The sequence below is a fragment of the Bombus flavifrons genome, chromosome 3, assembly GCF_040668555.2.
Source record: "Bombus flavifrons isolate JBK064 chromosome 3, iyBomFlav1_principal, whole genome shotgun sequence".
Classification (NCBI taxonomy): Eukaryota; Metazoa; Arthropoda; class Insecta; order Hymenoptera; family Apidae; genus Bombus; species Bombus flavifrons.
The window spans coordinates 17,664,292-17,684,105 of NC_138444.1; the positions used below are offsets into that span (position 1 = coordinate 17,664,292).

Below are 19,814 nucleotides of genomic sequence, written 5' to 3' on the forward strand. Positions count from 1 at the left end.
TAATCGAGTCTCATGCACACCTTGTATAAAATCTCCGTATATTTTTAACGAAAATAATATTTAATATTTGAAGGAAAATCTTGATAGGTTAAAGTCGTTTAAAATAAGCAATTTGCAACATGTTTACTCCCTTTTCGTACTGCTTCGCCATTTCTCGCTCATTTTCAAACAAGCAAATGAGATTTCGAGGTCAACAAACAGTTCGTTTAAAATGAAAAACATTCTCGCGAGTTTGTTAAAGTAAATAAAAAAAAGCCGAGGCAAATGTTTATGTAACTGTATGCTGCGTTAGATGAGCTTCATTTTAACATCTCGTGGAAAGCCCCGAATATAAAAAAGTACAAAATACTGTAAAGCTTCTTTAACAATAACCTTCCGCAATTCTTGTTTCCAATCTTCCTTACACGGGACCATTTCCAAGTTTTTCATTAATCGACGTTCCGATGGACGATGGTTCTCTTAAAATCGGTATTTTGATAATCAAACGTCTACATTGTCCGATATTTTATCATTCGTGGTTTCAAATTAACGTTGATTCCTTCTTAAATTACCTAAATTCCAAATCATCCGAGAGCGAAATTTATTATGCAGAGACTTAATATTTCACTTGAAAAAGAGATGGTGAACACAATTATGAAATACCTGGCATAACTTTAAGAATGTAGGGGATGGCAAATGAGAAATTACAAGGACCTCTGACCGAGGATTAATAGCGCAAAATATCCCAGTAATCTTAAACGATTTAATGCTGATCCCTTGGCTCGTAATATCGATTGCTTCGATGCTTCTCATCGGTGACCTAAATCCGGCAGGGGGGCCCGACGTTTAATTATTCGATCAATAAAGTAACGTGTCCGATGATCGAAATTCGTATCGGTATCGGTATCTCGGTCGATACGATCATGAATTCCACGTGATTCTACGCGGAGGGAAATCGTCAGGTTGGATTGCGCCGTTCACGTTGACACGTTTGTCAAGCTCGACTCTATTCCTGCCGATGTACAGGTTCGATGGAAATTGAACGGACGGCTTACGAGCTCCGTTCGCTGTACCGAGTCGTTTACATGCTAGACTGGAGTAAGATGGATCACCGATCGTGTAAACCATTATTCGACATGGCGCGTGGAATCGATTATCGAAATAACGCGTCCGTTCACTGTCTACTGCCACGTGTGTGCTTCAGCTGATCGAACCTATCGAACCTCTACAGCGTATTGCAGACGTTTCCAGACGTAATTCTTCGCTTGGTCCGAGAAAACTCGGTTTCAGAAATTCCCCTGACACTTTGATCTTGCCACCTCGACCATAAAACTCATAAAGTCTTATTGAAATCAGCGTCGCGTTCCAGATGAAACGCGAGGCTCGCGTGTCAAAGGATCGACCAGTTCACCGCGCCATCATTTTTCAGAACGGTTCGTGACATTCAAATTTCTCGACTTCCTTCGAAAGGATACGGGGAAAAAAGAAGAAACATATAGTTGAAACTCGGATGATCGACGCAAAGGAACCTGACTTCCTTCGTTCGCATCGTTTCGATTTGCCAATCGTTTAAGCCGCGTACTTGAGAATTTCACGCGCAATGAGATTATCGATCGCATTTACGATCGATCGAAAAAATTGGCATAAAGTTTCGACATAAAGCGTGTGAAGTATAATTTTAGGGCTAATAAACTTGGAGATAATGGCTCGAATCGATTGATCACTTGCGGGAGCACTCGAGACCTGTGAAATTTAGATATCTCGATCCTTCGAATTTCTATGGCTGAATTATTACATTTACATAGTAGTTTTTTTTTTTTATAATCCACTTCCTAATTAGATGTTTATGATAATTTTACCTGGCTGATTTATATGGAAAATTACTCGGTGAGAAATTCCATTTTCTAGGAAATTTGTTTGAAAAATTCAGGATGCGATTTCAGTAACAATGTTAACTGCGCTGTGCTCTCTCTATTTGTATATGTATATGTACATGTATATGCATATGTAGTATTTTATCGTCTTCATATGCTAAACGCGGAAAGCTGCAAGTCAGCGCTGTTAGCAGAAATATAGCTCAATCTTACCACCTTTTTATTTTTCTAATTAATAGTCCTGTGAAACGTTCTTTAACATAATTTAACTTTATAATTCTCCAACGTTTAAAAAATTCTTCGTCCACCGTTATAACATATTTTGCAATTTTAACGATGCGAAAGTTTGCTGGAATATTTTCAAAAACTACATTCACTATTAGCGGCTTATTAAAAACACTCTATTAATATTACACGCGGATTTTGATCGCGGAATCGCTGTAAGTTTAACCACGTACGGGAAAATTACGCGGATTCCGTAAGTTTTCCATTGTACCGTTGCAAATAGAATATCAAAGAATTTTTGAACAGAAGATCCACGGGACAAAAGGGCATATTTCTATCCAATATTTCATTCAATTTTATTTTATTCTTATATTTTTTCATAGTAACGATTTATATACATGTGTCAAAAGGAATTAGATGCATCCGTCGTTTGTTGATCACAATTAGAGCGTGGAATTTATGCAATAGAATTTCCGCGAGTTCATATTTTTTTTTACGAATGTAATTAAAAAACATGAAATCCAGATAGAAGTTTGTCTTGCACACCGAATATCGTAACAAGTACACTACGCGTTGCATATTTCGCATATTTTGCCGTATTACGCGCATTCTGTGCGTTTTTCAACCTTTAAACGCACGTAAACGCATAAAAATCCGTAGTCTGACGATATTACTCGAAGATAGGCATGTAAAAAAATATTCTTCGATTCTTCGATGAATTAGACCATGGAATAACGCGTGGATCGTTCGCGGACGAAATATTTCACGTGCAAATTGCCACGAAAGGATACGAGAGGAGCTAAGGAGAAGCGACTCTCGACGCAGAAGCTATTCTCAGGTCGGTGGTAACCTGGAATGGACATGCATGGAAGCGGAACGGCACGAGCTTGCAGCCTTTGTTAAGGGAACAATTAGCATTCTGCATACTGGGAATCTGGCAAAGGCGCGACATTCTGTCAGAAACGTTAAGAAAATGCCGAATGGTTGGCGGTTCGTTGCAACGTGGTGGCGATTTACATTTGCCCGGGGACAGAAAGCGGGGTCATCGTCGACCCATCTCCGATCTTCTCTATTTCCGGTTCCGTGTTTATGCGACAAATTGCTTCTGAAGGGTGAATTGAATTCTGTTTGTGGATGTTCTCGAACATTGTGAAAAGCTTTATAAACGGAAGAGAGCGCTGGCATTTTATCCGGTGGAGGAGGAAATTGCTGGCCTTGTTTTTCTGAAACTTTGTCGAAGTCTATCGAACTCTAATTCTATGGTAATCCCGAGCGAACGTACGACGTTTTAGACGAAGATTCAATTTCGACACCGTGCACGTATCGAACACGTAATGAAAAATGCCTTTTGTTCGTCGGGGAAAAAAAAAGGAATTTTAATGAGGTGGTTTTCAAATTGCGGCCATTCTATCGAACCTAAGTGCCCCTCTCTCGCTCTCCGTCTCTCCCTCTCTATTTCTAGATTTTTCGAGCTTCGACGAACGGTAATTTTTAGGCCGCGAATTCGCGCGGATAATCAGGATATCCGAATTCGATATCAGCTATATGAAAATGTGTATGGATTATCGAACGACCCAGCCTAGTAGCTCGCAACAGACTTCTATGGTTTGTGTTCACGGACCATTCTTAACGACGCGTTTGTCTTTCGTACCGATCACGTTCTTTTGCATATTTCCGGTAGGATATATTGGGTCGGCAACTAAGCCATTGCGGATTGTGTCATTAGGTGGTATCGACAAAATCTGCGATCATTTAGTTGCCAACCCAATAAATGACTAAATGAAATGAATAAACGAGGTCTCGCGCTTCTTACGAGTTGGAATAATTTTTTAACGGAATTTTCTGTTCACGCCGTGTAAAACATAATGTTTTAGGCATGAAAGGTCGTGTTTAATACCGCGAACATCTTTGCAATAGCGTAATTCATATTTCCAGGTTAATATGGAATAAATTATTCTTTGTACGAGTCCTTTAGAAGCGAATCTACGAGGGAATAAAGGTCCAATAAAATGTCGAAGATCTACTACCGAAAAATACGAGTAACCAGATGAATTATAGCCCGTTGGTTTTTGCGACAAAAAGCATGTCTCCGAGAGATGTATCAAATATATTAGCGTAATGTTCGTTCCAAGCTGAATATTTGTGCATATTGCGCATCCTGAAAGTAAATGGCACGTACACTGTAAGTAACGAAAAACATTAAACTTCACTTTCATATCAAACTGCACAAACTTATCCATCAACATCGTACCACAAATTTTCTTAACCTCGAACGAAATAAGATGAAATTATTAGAATAAGGAACACAGGAGAATAAAAGGATACAAGGGATCGATTAAACGTCTCTGAAGCTACGTAACTATTTTTCCTTCCTTCGTTATTTACAAAGTCACGTACCGGTTTTGCTCGTCGTTGCTGCGTATGTTTTAAGATGTGGACTATCGGACTAAAATACAATTACAAAATACAAAAATACAAAACACAAAAGTACAAAATACAAAGATTAACTTATATACGATTGACATTAACGACAAGAGATCGTAAATGGAAATCGAGTGGCTACGAAAGGTGGAAGGTAACGCTTCAAAAATCATCGATTATCGTCCGAACGACGTTCGCAATTTCATCCGCTGTACCGTCGCAGTTCTTCGCGCTAACAAGATCCGCGCTAACGTAACGACGCAAGTCGCAGGCGTATTCAATCCCGCGGAACAAAAGCAAGGAGCAAGCAAAAACAAGCAAAAAGGAAAATCGAAATCAAACAGTCGTTGCAACTTTGCCGAGCAAACGCTTTGCGTTCAAGCTGCGCCGAGACGACCCGATCAGGACAATCGAAACTTTCTTTATCGCGCCAAGGAAATTATTGCAAAGATCTCGCGAGCAAAGTTGCTGCGCCTGCTGATACGCGCGCAATTTTCAGACCACATTTCCGCCGTCACTTTTATTCGAAATATCGCGACTGGCAACGAAGGATTAAATTCACGAGCGCCCAGTTGCGTTGTTATTGAATAGCGTCGTTGCTGGCCTCGTGTAGCCTTTGACGAGGCTTGCTGAAGTGTTTGATGAGACGACCGGTCGTTAGACGAGTTTTCGAGGTTTCTATTTAAGTTGGCGCGTGCTCATGAACCGCGTCAACGTTCGCCGCGCACCGCGTCTTTCCGCCGCTTTCTCGATCTCCAGCTCCCTGACACCACATACGTCATAATTATCACGAGTTAAGATGTCCCGAGCATTTCTTTTTTCTCCTCCCAGACACCGTTCAGGAAACTAATTAGCTACCGCATAACGAGCGTCGCGCGAACAAAAAGAAGTCACGTAATTAGTCAACGCTAGGGACTCGAGCCGCGTATCGATCTCCCCGCGAAAGATGCACGGTCACCGCACGAATATTATCGTATACATGTTGAATGTAAACTGCGATTGTAACGAGAGGTAGCGGAGTCTCCTTGTGGCAGCCAAACGAGACTCGAACATCCAGACGGCTGAACTATTGTCTCTGGCCATCGAAGTGGGCCACATGCAAGAATTTCGCATTTCTAACTACGACACCGTGTTCTTGGTTGGTTAAATTATCGCCAGATATTTAGAAGATCGTGCGCGCGGACAGCAATTAGTTTATCGCTGCAGATTCTTCGCAGAATTCTTTAGACGCTGTCGATACGATGAGATTATATGTTGTCGAAACAGACGATGGGGATAGTCAGATGCTCCCCGGGTACGATCGGCGCATATTAGGGCCATTTTACAAGACCACATTACGTGTCCGGTACTTTATGGTTAAAACCTTATGAACGTATCACAAAAATTTGCTTGCTTAACAGATGATGGTGAAATTAATAAATTCTTCGATATTATTACGCACCTGATAACATAGAATTTCTATTTATCGATATGGTTTAATGAAAAAAAAAAAAGAAACTTGCATTGCGTGGAAAGGGTAAGTCGCGAAAAGAAAGTTCGCTAAAGCTTCAGTCTTTCGATTCTTCCGCCAGAGTTAAAACTTTCTAAGCGAATACGACAGGGCATGGCTATCTTTAAAATCTCTCAACTTTCCCGCGCAAACAAGTTCTCCATACGAAAAGTTGGAAACTTTCCCGAAAGTTGGTTGAATGACATCCGTCGCGCTAATTTACAAAAGAAGAAGCCGATCATTTCTCTGTGTAATTTTAATTCCGGCGATTTCTACGTGTAAACGTTTAGCTTCAACACATCCAGCGAATTACGGATAAAAGCCGCTGAAAAGTACGAATTTTTCCGATCAACTAGACACGAAATGTAATATTTTTCCCGTCACGAAGTGATTCTCGTGCATTCGAAATTATTTGAATTTAATCGTCCGACGAAGTTCAGGCAATTCAACGAATAAAGTTTTACTTTTGTTGTTAAACTTACCGATAACGATGCACAGTTCGCGGTTTGAAAAGCTGTCACGGTATTACGAGGACGATATCTCCTGCGACAAAACACGACAACATAACTCACGACTCGTGCAGCTCGGTCGGCTGGCGACTGACTGCTCGCAGTTTGAAAGCTCGCAAGTCTTAGAAGCGACCTCTGCCACCACCACGTGCTTCCGATGGATCCGGCGACTACAACGCCGTAAGCGGTGATCCTACGAAGCCCTCATTGTCCTGGAAAATCTTCGTAAGCTGCAGCTTTCCAAGCCGCAACACCCGATCCAGCAACTTGATATCGCCCCGATGATCAACGCGCCAACGTTGGAAACTACAAATAAAAGAGGGCTTTGTCGTTGCGGCCGCGGTAATCCGTTTCCAGTTGCAACTTGCATTCATTGCGGCAACCTACAGGAATTTACGATAACGTCACGTGTAATTCTTTCTTCCCTCTTCTTGTTTCTATTCTTCGCTAGCTATGTTTCTGCTTCGTTAAAATCGATACTTTGTCCAAGCGTCGAACTTAGCTTTACAAAGAGACTATCTCAAAAATTTGTTGCTACCGGCAGCGTTTTGAAAATTTTGGAGATGAGGAAGGACTAAATATAGGGGTAATTTTGATAACGCGAGATTGGCAACGTATCGAGCTTTAAATCTGCTTCCACGCTGAAAATAAGAAACGCGATTTATCGTGTTTTTCCCTTGGAGTCATTAACGTACATTTAAAAGTAGAATTCTTACGCGAATAGGCTACCACAGCGAACCACTCGAATTTCTCCGTTTGGAAATGCTTTCGTAATAAAAAATAGAATGGCTATGTGTTTTGAATTTTCACGAAGCACGATTGCGTATACTAAGTATAGGGACAAGCTTCTTCCCGATTTTTTGGCGAAATAAAAATAAATTCGCCGGAAGCAAGTCATTTCTACGTCTATTAGATAGCTAACGCGAGAACGTCGTAAAATAGTCTGGAAAAATCAGTTCGCGTAAGCGAATGCCGTCGTTGCGATGAACATCGAACGGAAAAAGGGATGCCGATAGCGAAAGCGTTAATTGAAATTAGATCCCTTGCTGGAAGCAACTCGTATCGCAAACGGCCAAAGCGAAAGCGTTCAAAGCGCGAGTTACAAAAGTTAGAGGCTCGCAGCATAACGGGAAACGGGAAAATGATTGCAATCGTTGGTTTTATCTATCAGCCGAAATGAAATATCACCGTCGTTTAACTAACCGTAATATCACCGCGACGAAACTCTTGCAAATCTCGCTCGATCTCCTGCATATTTGCCAGAGATGATCCAACGAAAGGAAGGTTCGAAGCTGACGAAGATTGATGATCGATGCCGGTTGAATGTATCGCTCGCGTGGTATTATTCGTTGGAACTTCGCGGTGGTTCCTTCGACCCCGAAATAGTCTTTTTCGTCGTATACGGCTAACATTCTCTCTACAAAAACAAAAGCACGAATCACTTGTGTGGGACACACGTGCTCGTAAATCTCCGAGCTTGTGACATGCTTGCGACCTTCCAATTACATTCGACGGATTAATCTCACGATCGAATCGTCGCTCGACGTTTTCGGGTCGTCGTCTCGCAACAAGGTTTCTCCGATCCGCGTGTTTTCTTCTTCTCCCGCGTTCTCCGCGTTTTGCTCATTTTCTAATTATTCTTTATGGTGCGTCCGTGGTGTTGCGCGATCGTGACACACTCGCGCGTACTTGGTCCTCTGGCAGCTGTTGAGCTTGTCCATCCGTTTAAAAATTCGTTTAAAGTCCTTCGATCGATAGAAGAATTTTCAAACGAAGCCGGGGCGTAGAAGCAAGGGAAGCGGAAGATTCGTCGCGATTTTTATCTTCGCTCTGCTCCGCGCGCACGCCGCGTTTGTTTCGAGATTGGATTTTTATTTATAACGAGGAAACCATTCACGTTGTATCGCTTTATCGTATCGATGTTAGGAAAATCAGCGTCGTGCGTACGCGACCGTTCTTCCAAGGGGAATTAAAATTCCGTCGCAGTTTCTTCCTTATATCGATTTACCTACGCATGTGCTGTACACGTAGTTTATTAAGAAACGTTAAACGTTAGCTTCGATACGGTATGCGATTTAGAATCGCGATAGACATCGATCAGCTTTCACTGAACGATCAAACGAATTAAAAATTTTCATCCGCTCGTATATTCTGCCCGATAAAACATCGTATCGCGCGTGCAGTAAAACGTAAACGTTTGAAATTGACGATACATATTTTCTATCTTTTATTCATACATAGAACATTATACTTTATAAATATTCGCAGGAAATTATATTCGCTATAACCTTTGCTATCGATACGCCTATTCCACGTTGAAATACAAAGTCCTTTTTTTTCGACACGTATCAATTATTAAGGGCACGATACGTCAAAATCGAACTGCATATTAATGAAATGCCTAGAACAGCGGGCTGATCAGTTGGAACGTGGCAGTACCCGTAGAATACAGATTTGCCAGTTTGTAACAAAACATTGGTTTAGGTCTTATCGATATCGAGTTTGCTGTAATTAAGCATCGTTTAATCCCCTCTGCACATACGAATTGCATAGCTATAGTCTTGCTCTGTTTCACTTTTATTTCATTTGCATTATATTGTATTATCGTATTCTTTGAAAGATAGGCAATTTTATTGCTATCAAAATCACTCTGGATTATTTTTACTGGTTAGATTTCGCATTCGGCACACAAAATTATAACGAATCGTTTATTCGTTCAAATTTTCGATCGCAGATGATTTTTTAAACACGGAAAGCTAAGATATATTTCTATAAATATTACGTCATAAACTTCTTTCTATGTCTGGCTGCGTGACAAACGAAAACATTCGACGGTAGTTGTTCGTGTTTCGCGAATTCGAACGAAGCTTTGCTCGAAAAGCTTTTACCCCTCTTCACGACTTAGAAATCCACTTTAGTCCAAGTTGATAAAAGATTTATACACCCTTGTAAATCTCATAAATTCGCGATAGCGTAACCTGTTTTCATCGGCGATTATTGTGTACCGCGTTAAAAATGAAAACGCTTGATCACGATAACGAGACTGTTAATATTATTCATGAATATATCATGCGTATTTTCTTACCTGGCCGAGTTCGAATAGCAAAGACGAAGAAGGTTTGATCATAATTTTGATTTAAGGCTACTTTGATATTTTCAAGCTATCGGTAAATTCAGCACTGTGAAATAATCAAGATATTTTTTCTTGTTATTTTCGACGAACACCCAAGGGTTTAGATTTTGAAAAGATAACAGGAAAATGCCCGGAAAGCCTCGGAAGAAATACATTTATACATATTATTATTTTTATTGTTATTTATCGATGTAATTACGTAATACAAGTCAATATAATCGTTGAGAATTGTGGATTTTAATTATTGAAATAAAAGTAAAGAAACACTAAGGTTACACTTAGAATTTATATTAAAATAGTTTTAGATTTATTTAAGAAACGAAATATATTTATACATATTATTATTTTTATTGTTATTTATCGATGTAATTACGTAATACAAGTCAATATAATCGTTGAGAATTGTGGATTTTAATTATTGAAATAAAAGTAAAAAAACACTAAGGTTACAGTTAGAATTTATATTAAAATAGTTTTAGATTTATTTAAGAAACGATTTCCAGGATCTTCGTCGATATACATTTGCACGCGTCTCAGTATCTTCTATACCACACCGCTAACGAAACAGTTGCATTCGTCTGTTTTTCAAGACGCTGTGCACACACATACTTCCATACACTCATATTCACGTACGTGTGTCACTACTACTCGGCTAATCTAGTCCAATACACAAAATTATACGTACAATAATTATTATAATCAATAATAATTATAAAGGATAAAGATTACAATATATCGTTTCTTATTCGACGTCAACATCGTATATGGTAGACATGCAAAAATCGAAAGCTGCCTGGGTCGATTTCTACGTGACATCTCGACTGAAAAGTTTCCCACTGTGCAACGTGGGTTACGAAACTTATCGATAGGATCTCCTTAATCGGTTTATCTTGGCATCTGGATCGAGAATCGCTATATCGTTGGTCAATAGCTGGCCTTCCTTGTTGTTGCATCCGCGTATCGCCAACTTCTACCGGGAAAATTTCCTTCGTAACTCGCCTGGCACGTAGATTACGTGATTCTATCGTACGATACCAAGGATCGTCAGATTTAAGTCACAAATTCGCTATATTTCGTCATTAATGGTTTACCCCTCGGTAAATTCTTCGCGCAACAGTTTTAGTTTATTTTATTAACAGGATACACGAACTTTATCAATTTCACGAAGAACAGAATTTCTAGCAGGATATTAATAAAGAAATGGATGGCAAATAAACGGAACATAATATTAGCGTTGGTGAATGTTTTTTCTTTCGTGAATTAATTTCCGTTCTTCGTTTATTTAGAGAGATCCATCGGATTGTATAAATTAAGATATTTCCATGGAAATCCATGTGAAAATATTTTCCAACCGTTGATTTACCTAAGTATTCTTTATTCGATGAAAAGTATTTACGCGTGCCTCCGTTTCCCAATCGAGTGTTTTCATCGGTTTCATTTTATTCTTCATCGTCAAAAAATAGATAAAAAAAAAGGGAAATGATACAGAATGATACGAAATTTAATAAAGGCGGATCTAATTAATTAGTACGCAAACGTCACAATAAATACAACGACGTGTAAATATGTTTCGTAGCCACTGTATTTGTTTCGTATAGAAATTAAAATGTACGCAATGGAACAAATAAAAATTTGAGCAATTTAAATCTATCGAAGAAGACGAAACGACGAGTTTCCTAATTATTCTCTTATCGTAGAATTAAATTATTCCGTTACATTTTACATATACAATTACATTTGCCGTATGTACTATTCCCGCGTTTATATGCAACGCAAGAAATATTCCTGGTACCCCGTACAACAGCGTATTCGGTCACAGATTATGCGACATGCACCGAATAAGATTTATGTTGTCGTTTTTCTCCTCACCATCTTTCTTCATTCTCCGAGAAACCGTATAAAAAGTTGCGACTTCCATGGGAACCATGATTAATGGTTATCCTTGTCTTAAAGTGTACGCAAAATCCACGCATTCACGCGCTGAAAGTCGACCCACGAGGATTATCGATAACGATTCCTGTAGGTGGCCTTCTTAACGCTCGTTCATCCACGGTAAGACGATGAGTTTCCAGTACAAGGTAAAAAGCGTTTTAAATTGAAGCCATCGCGGTGAAGTTTATCGCTGGGATAAACGTAAATCAAGTTGCGTGTGACGCTGTCATCTCTTAGATTGTTTTATTTCACGCGTTACGAAGGGAAAAGGCGAATTGGTTCTTTAAATATAAATCGGAAAACACGTTTATTTCGTAGAATCTGTTTCGGTTTTTCGGCTTTTTCTCGCTTATTTCAATCTTCTGAACTTGGAATTTCTTCTCTCGGGCTAACGATCGATTCGGAACGTGAAAAATGTATTTGGCTTTGAGCCTTCACGTTTTCTGTCCCACGAACTGAATTCAACCGGAAGTTATCGTAAGCAACGTTGCTGCTGTTCTTCCACGCACAATTTCAGCCAATTTTCGCAGTGCCATTCGCGAATTATATTTTCTTATAATACTTTACGCAGGATGCAGGATTTCTGTATTTTATGTTACGCACACGCTTCGAAGACCTCCAGAGACACCGAAAATTCGAAGACTCGCGGAAAGTGGACGTCTAGTGTCATTGATTTTCACGTATCTACATAATTTTGTCGTGAAATTTTATAGCAAGTTTCTTCTCAATTTTAAAAACGTCCACGTACTTGAGAGATTTGTGAGTCAATAAACTGACCATTCAAGCCCTTTCCATATTTACATGCAACGCGTTACATAGAAACAGCTCTTGACTTTGTAGAATCTACAGCAACCGAAATTTCCATCTCGGTTAATTATCTATGCAAGGAGCTTTTACTTTGACGCTATACTCCAATGCAAATGTATCAATTCCACTTCATTTTCACGTCCATTGTATCTCTGTCAAGATTGATTCGTACATCTGGAATATTACAACATGTTTCATCGCGCAGTGAAAAATTATTATTTTTTAATAAATGTAGCTTAGACCAGTTCCATAATCGCTAGCGCGAGGCGTGAAACGATTTAGAAATCTTCGCCTAAACGATCTTTTTGTTAAAGGAATCTCGTGAGATTTAGAGGTGGCAATTTTTGTTCCGCTAATTACTGGTGTTTCGTGGCAAGTTGCGCATTAATTGCATAAAGTACGGCCTGCAAACCGTTTATCGAAGATACGAAATTAAAGCAGCAGCGTGACGTGGCTCGAAGCTAATAACTCATGCTTGACCCTACCTGGCTTTCATTTGTCAACTGTGCTTAACGTGTCACCGTTGCATTTCCATTGTCACGAGTGCACGAAAAACTTGTATGACGTAAAATAACAAGGAGGCAAAAACTCTGTCCCGTTCATACAACGGATGGCTCGTGTTTTTGTTAACGTAAATTTCCTAACTGCTCAACATAAAATCACCAGCGGACAAACTGTTCAACAGCGAATGTGAAAACGTTCGGCCGTTTTTCAAGAGGAAATCACGGCCATGGAACACAATTGTCAAGCAATCTTCCATTCTGTGAAAATCAGATTTCGACGTTACGTTGTTTGTTTTATCGCGGTTATGTTTGCTTTCTTTGTCGTTCCCTGTACTTGCCTCGGCGGGACGTTGTTCCCGCTGGCCAATGGAAAACACTGGAGAGTTTCCAACAATTATCCAAAATCGATTCTTTAAAATACCCGCACGATAATGTTTTTAAAAGGGATTCTTAACGCTACGTTTACCTTTACCGTAAAATTGCCAGAAGCTGTCCCTTCCTTTAGCTTTACGCGCAACGTTTCGCGGCAATCGGAGGAACAACGTAAGCGATTTAAATCCGAAAATCTTCAAACTAGATCGATTTATCGACGAACGACAAATGTTCGGAATTTTAGTTGGCCGTCCGTTTATGGCACGGACAGGCCCATTTCTCTCGTTAGGAAATTCCGAATTACATGTCCTCCCAGGGCGGTAAACGTAATGACTCGAGGCCAGGAAAAAACCCAGGAAAAGACCAGTCGGAAGGGCACGGTGGAGAGAAGAAATCCAACAGCGGGAGGAGAGAATCAGGAACGCGGGAGTTGAGTTCATCTCCAACCATCGGACAGTACAGACTCAGGACGACGGTAGTCCTCACTTAGTTTCGGTTAAGTGCTACAACTAGTACAAATAAAGTGCCGTCTAAATCTAACACTCGAGTTATTTCATCTCCTCCACCTTGAACGTTAAGTCATTCGAGGTACGCGATATCGACCGATCGGTTTGACCTGACCGGTTGCTCTTTAGTCGATACTACGCGACAACAAAAGACGAAGACAAATCATCTCCACGTATAGAACTGGAAGCGAATCTTTGCGGAATTAAGCAGATTAAATAAAAATGTTTACGTAAGAAGTTACTAGGCAAACTAGATGCCTTTTAGACGAATTAGACGGTTATCAGTATTGAGATATGTATAATTTTATGTGTTAGACTAGATTAGCTGCGTAGTAGTGATATATGTATGTGAATTCAGTGTGTGGAAGTATTTGTGTGCGCGGTGTCTCGAAAACAAAGAAATGTAAACTGTTCAGTTAAGGGTCTGGTATGGAAGAAGGTGAGACGCGTGCAAGCGATGAATATCTTTGAAATCGTTTATCAAATAAATATACAGGGTGGTTGGTAACTAGTGGTACAAGCGGAAAGGGGGTGATTCTACGCGAAAAAAGAAGTCGAAAATATAGAATAAAAATTTATAGAATAAAAAGAAAACGTCAATCGAGACAACGATCTACAGTGAGATCCGTTATAACGAGACGCGATAAAGTGCAGGCGTACCGAGCGAAAATTCAAAGTCGATTTTCTCGAAAGCAAAGCCTCGAACGAAAAATTTTTATTCTATATTTTCGACTTATTTTTTCGCGTAGAATCACCCCCCTTTCGCTTGTACCACCAGTTACCAACCACCCTGTATAACTATTCTAATATAAATGCTAAGTGTAAATTTAGTGTTCCTGTACCATTATTTCGGCAATTAAGATCCAAAATTCTCACCAATCAGTTATTTTGCATTTCCAGGGAACGTATTTTTCTAAGGTTGGCGAACAGATCTTTGGTATTGAAGCCGTGTTTCACCATATCGCGAGAGCTCTCTAAATGCACTCGGAAATTCGACGTGTCTCTGTGACGCGATTCTTGGCGGGAAATTGCACGAGTCGTAGGACCGAGTATCCACCTTGCGCATCCAGCTACTGAACGTGCCTGAACTTTTAAAAGAGCTGCGGCTGCGAAACGTAGCAAGCAGACTTCTTCGAAATTTCGCAGCCAAAATCACGCGACAATTTTCACGATGCAAGTCATCGGCACGGTAAGCTCTCGATCGACGCTTCTTCCTTCCGTCTGCTTGCAAGAAGGAAATTTGACGAATGGATAGACTCTGGTTAAAGTAACGGACTACGTAAAATATTTAGCTAGGAAGAATGTTATTTTTACACTCGTTACTCAGAGTTATTATTACTCGGTTAATCCATTGAGTATAGTATTACGTTGTCCGAAAAGTTCCTTTCGTTTTCTAAGGAAGTAGTAGATGCACGACATTTTTTGTTTTATATTATTTTATCGAGTTACGTTTGATCCATTTTATTCTATTACTACAAAATGGATCGTAGATAAATCCATAAAATAATATAAAATAAAAAATTTTGTGTATCTATCGTTTCACTTATGAAACGAAAGAAACTTTTCGGACAACCTAATAATTCTTTTACCTAGTTATTTGTTATTTTCTGTTAAAATAAATTAAATATATTATATCAAAGCTTTCTCACGCAATTTAGCTTTACTAATTTTAGCCGATAAATTATTAATTCTTTATTCTATGATTATAGAAACTTCTAGCTACGACCTGGCTAACAGCTTAAATAGAATAAGGAAGACGAGTCAGACATTGAACGCATCGGTTTCGATAATAATTGGTGTACCGATAATAGAAAACGTATGATCGCAATATTTATGCAAATTATATATGCGATTATAAATATAAATATTTTACACAGACGGTTGATCGTAATCCTTTCGAAATCTACAAATTGGGCCCATGTATATCTTAAGAAGATGCAGATGAAATCTCGAAACATCCGACAGACTACAGTGAAGCCCTTCGGGTGAGAAATAGTCCGATCTACAAAATATATTCTGTTTTTAGAGATAATGTACAGTTGGCGTGTGTGTTTGAAACTAGATTCTGTTAGCGATGTTCTTTTTACTACCTGTCATTAGAACAGAATCACGAATTGGTCAATGCGCAAAATAACTCGAATTACACGGAAAATAGAACGTCGATGTAACGTAATTCGTATCTGAAAGTGTTCTCTTTTAGTTCAATACTTTACACAAGCGCATAGCGAGTGAGACGGAAAGAGGATCCAGAGGTTTTTTTATTTCTATGGTCCACTTGTTCTGGTTGCACTAAGAGTATGCAAACATTGTGCTTCTCTTTGTTCGACGAAACTAAAATTGCACGGAGTGTTGCATCGAAAAGCGGAGGCAGATGTTCGATATACACTAAGGAAAACTCGAAATACTTTTCGGGTCGCGAATAAAGCGAATTATTTGACATACGCTCGATAACACTTTAGATTTTCGGTCCCAGTGACTCGTATCATGTAGATCGTGACATTTATATCCTGACATTTTCTTTCAAATTTAATCGTCCAGTTTTCATCCTAAACAGAATTTGCACATTATACGAGTCGTCGTAAAACTTTAACTATATTTTCGTTGCAGAACTTTAAGGGAGTATTCTAGTCTAGAGGCATGAATTTCGAGCGGTTTTTGAAGCTCTGTACAGGAAGCAAAAATCGAAGGAGAATGTTAATCGTCGAAAGAACGTAGGGAATAGGAAAATAAAAGAGATTTAAAGGGAAGGGGCAACGATTTTGATTGGACAGACGCACAACTCCGTAAGATGATCTAGTTTTGTCTATTGCACGATTCGTAGCATTAGGCATTGTTCGCGGTCGATAGTTTCCCGCTTGGCTGACGTATACACCGGGGCCTGGCAGTTGACAGTTTTTGCTTGATTAATTGTAACGCACGTCATCAGCCTACGGGAATAGTTTAGTCTGCTGCGAGCAAGCTTGTTGTTCTCTCAGCCCTCGATTCTGTTCTTCGCGTTACGAGTCAGCAAGAAAAACCGAGACTTTTTACAAATTGCTGTTTAACATTAACACCGTGCTTGGACATATCGTTTATGAAACTGTTTTTATTCGCGTATAACGGAAATTAAAAGTGAAACTAATTAGAAATAATTAATCGTAAAGCTAATTAGATAATTAGGCAGTTCAGTAGAAAATTATTGTCTACCTTTTGCTTTTATCGATTTATTTATTTGGTTGGCAATTAAGTGATTGCGGATTTTGTAATTAAGTGTTAACTACAAAATCCGCAATCACTTAGTTGCCAACCGAATAAATAAATCGATAATAAACATTTTGTAATTAAGTGGTAATGACAAAATCCGCGATCAGTTGCCAAGTCAATATAACAATAGAGTTTTGTTTCGTTCTATGCGATATCGTACTGTACGAGAAACAAGATTTAAGTGATATATGATGTCGAAAGCAAAAGCCGGTTACGCCGGTGAATATGTGCACGTATCGCTTTCAACGGGACAAGAATGTACGTTAAATAAAATCAGATCGCTCAACTTCACCGGAAATAATTTGTTTCTCGTCCGCGTGTTCGGCGATATTTTGAGTATTATAATTCCGCGATTGAAAAGTTAGTAGGATATAGAGTGTGAAATATCGTTACTGCAACCATCAGGTGATACTTTACTGTAGATTCATACGGCGAGTCGAGATTTTTAACGTAGTACGTTCGTTCGTACATATTCCTCGTCGACCATATTCGATTAGATTCATTTCGACAGAAATAGAAACTTCCATTAACGACAAACTTGTCGAATTTATCGTTGAACGTAGCAACGTTCGCTAGTTGCGATTATTTTCGTCCGACGAAATTTCCTCGAATAATATGATTATCGAAAAATGAGAAAATTTCCTACGGTATACAGTAGCTGGAAACTTTATACGATTCGTCGATAATTCGATCATTTTGATGAAAATATAACAACTTGCGCGCCATTTACCCGATTGCTGACGTCACTACAGTCGTATATTACTTGGTCGAAGATGAATTACCGCGTAACAGAACGTGTTCGGTGAGATAGAAGGGCGACGAAACAATAAATTACGCGTAATCTCCACTTGACTTAAAAATATAGCCACGTAATCACATTCTTCCGCGTTGTTGAAACTCCTTGTTACGTCAGTCTTACGTCGAATATCGTTAGAAGCGAAGAAGATAACAGAAAGAGGATTGTCATTGCTGGAACTAGACGAGCGATTTAAAATTCTTGCTACTTACCGTTCATGGCTGGTAATAAATTTCACAATATCTTTGAACGTTGTATTTTAAATCGATCGAGTATTTTGTTTACAGAAATAAATATGTTATTCGTCGATCTTTAAACAAAGAAAAATATATCTAACCTTAGAACTGACATAGAAAATTTCATTTAGTTTCGTAAGAGGAAGAATTCCATCGGAGAAGCTAAAATAGAAACTACTCATAAATTCCATTATCAACATCGATAATGTTCTAATTTGATCGCTTTCTATCGACAGACCTTCGTATTCTGTTTAAATATTAGAGTACCTGTGCAATTATCCAGGTGCATTTAAACCACTGTTTACCATTCTACAGGTTATACGTAGAGACGTTGTCTTTCATCGTTAATTGAATTTTATTAATTGAATAATCGGCTGATCGAACGACACGTTCCCAACGACGTTATTGTCACTTATGGTAAACTTAAGGGTTGGTTGATGAAATAAAATCGCTGAGTCGTAACGCAACTATTAATTTTGTTTTAGTTAAACTTTATTACGAATTCAGCAATCACGATGTAATACACACTGAATTAACATAAATCAGAATTCACTCCAACCACGTTACGTAAGACTTAGTTACAATGATACGTTAAGTACGCGACTGTTATAAGGGTAGAGACCGGTAAAAGATATGTTGACTATTCTTAGGTTTTGTATATTTCTCCCCAGGTGTTCTCGTCTCATTACGGAGGAAAGCTCGGTGTGGGTGTGCCCTTTTAATTAACAACGCGGATTCGCTGTTCGCACCTTTCGTTAGGAAAAGTGAGGGTAACGATTCACGATGCCAATTGGTTATAAGCCAAGTTAATAAATGAAGATAGGAGGATAAAGCCTCCTACCAACGTGGCTAGTAGGTAATATTGTTTATAGGAAGAACCAGCTTTTTCGTTAGTCAAGTATTGGATTTATTATACTTATCTATAATAAGTATTAACTTATTATAAATAATTAGCCATGTCACTGCGCCACGCCAGAAAAAATTACTGAAAATTCTCAATGCCAGAACTGATTGTAAATTTCAATAAATAAATAAAAAAAAAGTATTGGGTAACTACCTGCTTTCCTCGTAATTAGTAAGGACGTATAACAACCTAAGGGCTGTTTCAAGGACCATCCATAAACAGATAACACAAAAATAATAAACTAAAAGTTTAAGTTTATGGTGGGTCCTTGGGCTAATTGAGGGTACGCGGTGAAGCCTGCACACGTTCGGCCTCTGATATAAATCGACGTTACATTATCTTGATCTGGAGGAAATACATGTAGTATCATGGAAAAGGGCCTAAGAAACATCGAGTTAACCATGAACAATGTCGCGAGAGCCGAGGCGCCGTCGTGTCCGTCGATGTGTCGTTGGTCTTTCAATTGTATAATTTTGTAGAAAAGGTCTACGTGACCCTGGCAACTAGCGTCTGCGGAACACGCGCGTGGTGGGCCTAAGAAAAGGCAAAGGGATGCTAGAACGGCCAGAATGTGAGTTGAGAAGCGGCAGTGTGTCAGTCGAGAAGTCAGAGAGAGTGAGTTGAGAAGTCGCACAGTGTGAGTGGAGGAGCCGGAGAGTATTTTTTTACTTTTATTTTATTTATTAAAATTTACAATCAATTCTCGTATTGAGAAGAGCCGGAGAGTATGAATCGGGAAGTTGAGAGCCGAGTATGATAATAAGACGTACGACGATATTGTAATCGGTCTTTTGTATCGAGTATCGCTTGTTAAACTAAACTTAACTCCAAATGAAACATCGTTACTTGTCCTTACTCTAAGACCCATATAAGTTACCACATACA

The 19,814-nt window shown here is 39.1% G+C and overlaps 1 protein-coding gene and 1 long non-coding RNA gene across 2 annotated transcripts in view; one reads left to right on the forward strand and one right to left on the reverse strand.

Annotated features, from left to right (window-relative positions):
- LOC138178060 (zwei Ig domain protein zig-8) overlaps positions 1-6,609 on the reverse strand; it is a 118,019-nt gene extending 111,410 nt beyond the window's left edge. Inside the window, exon 1 of the mRNA XM_069109479.1 lies at positions 6,471-6,609. The gene's annotated coding sequence lies outside the window, so the exon portion shown is untranslated. The remainder of the gene's footprint in view (positions 1-6,470) is intronic.
- Positions 1-19,814, forward strand: part of LOC138178063 (uncharacterized) — a 272,249-nt gene that overhangs the window by 112,820 nt on the left and 139,615 nt on the right. The window lies entirely within an intron of this gene.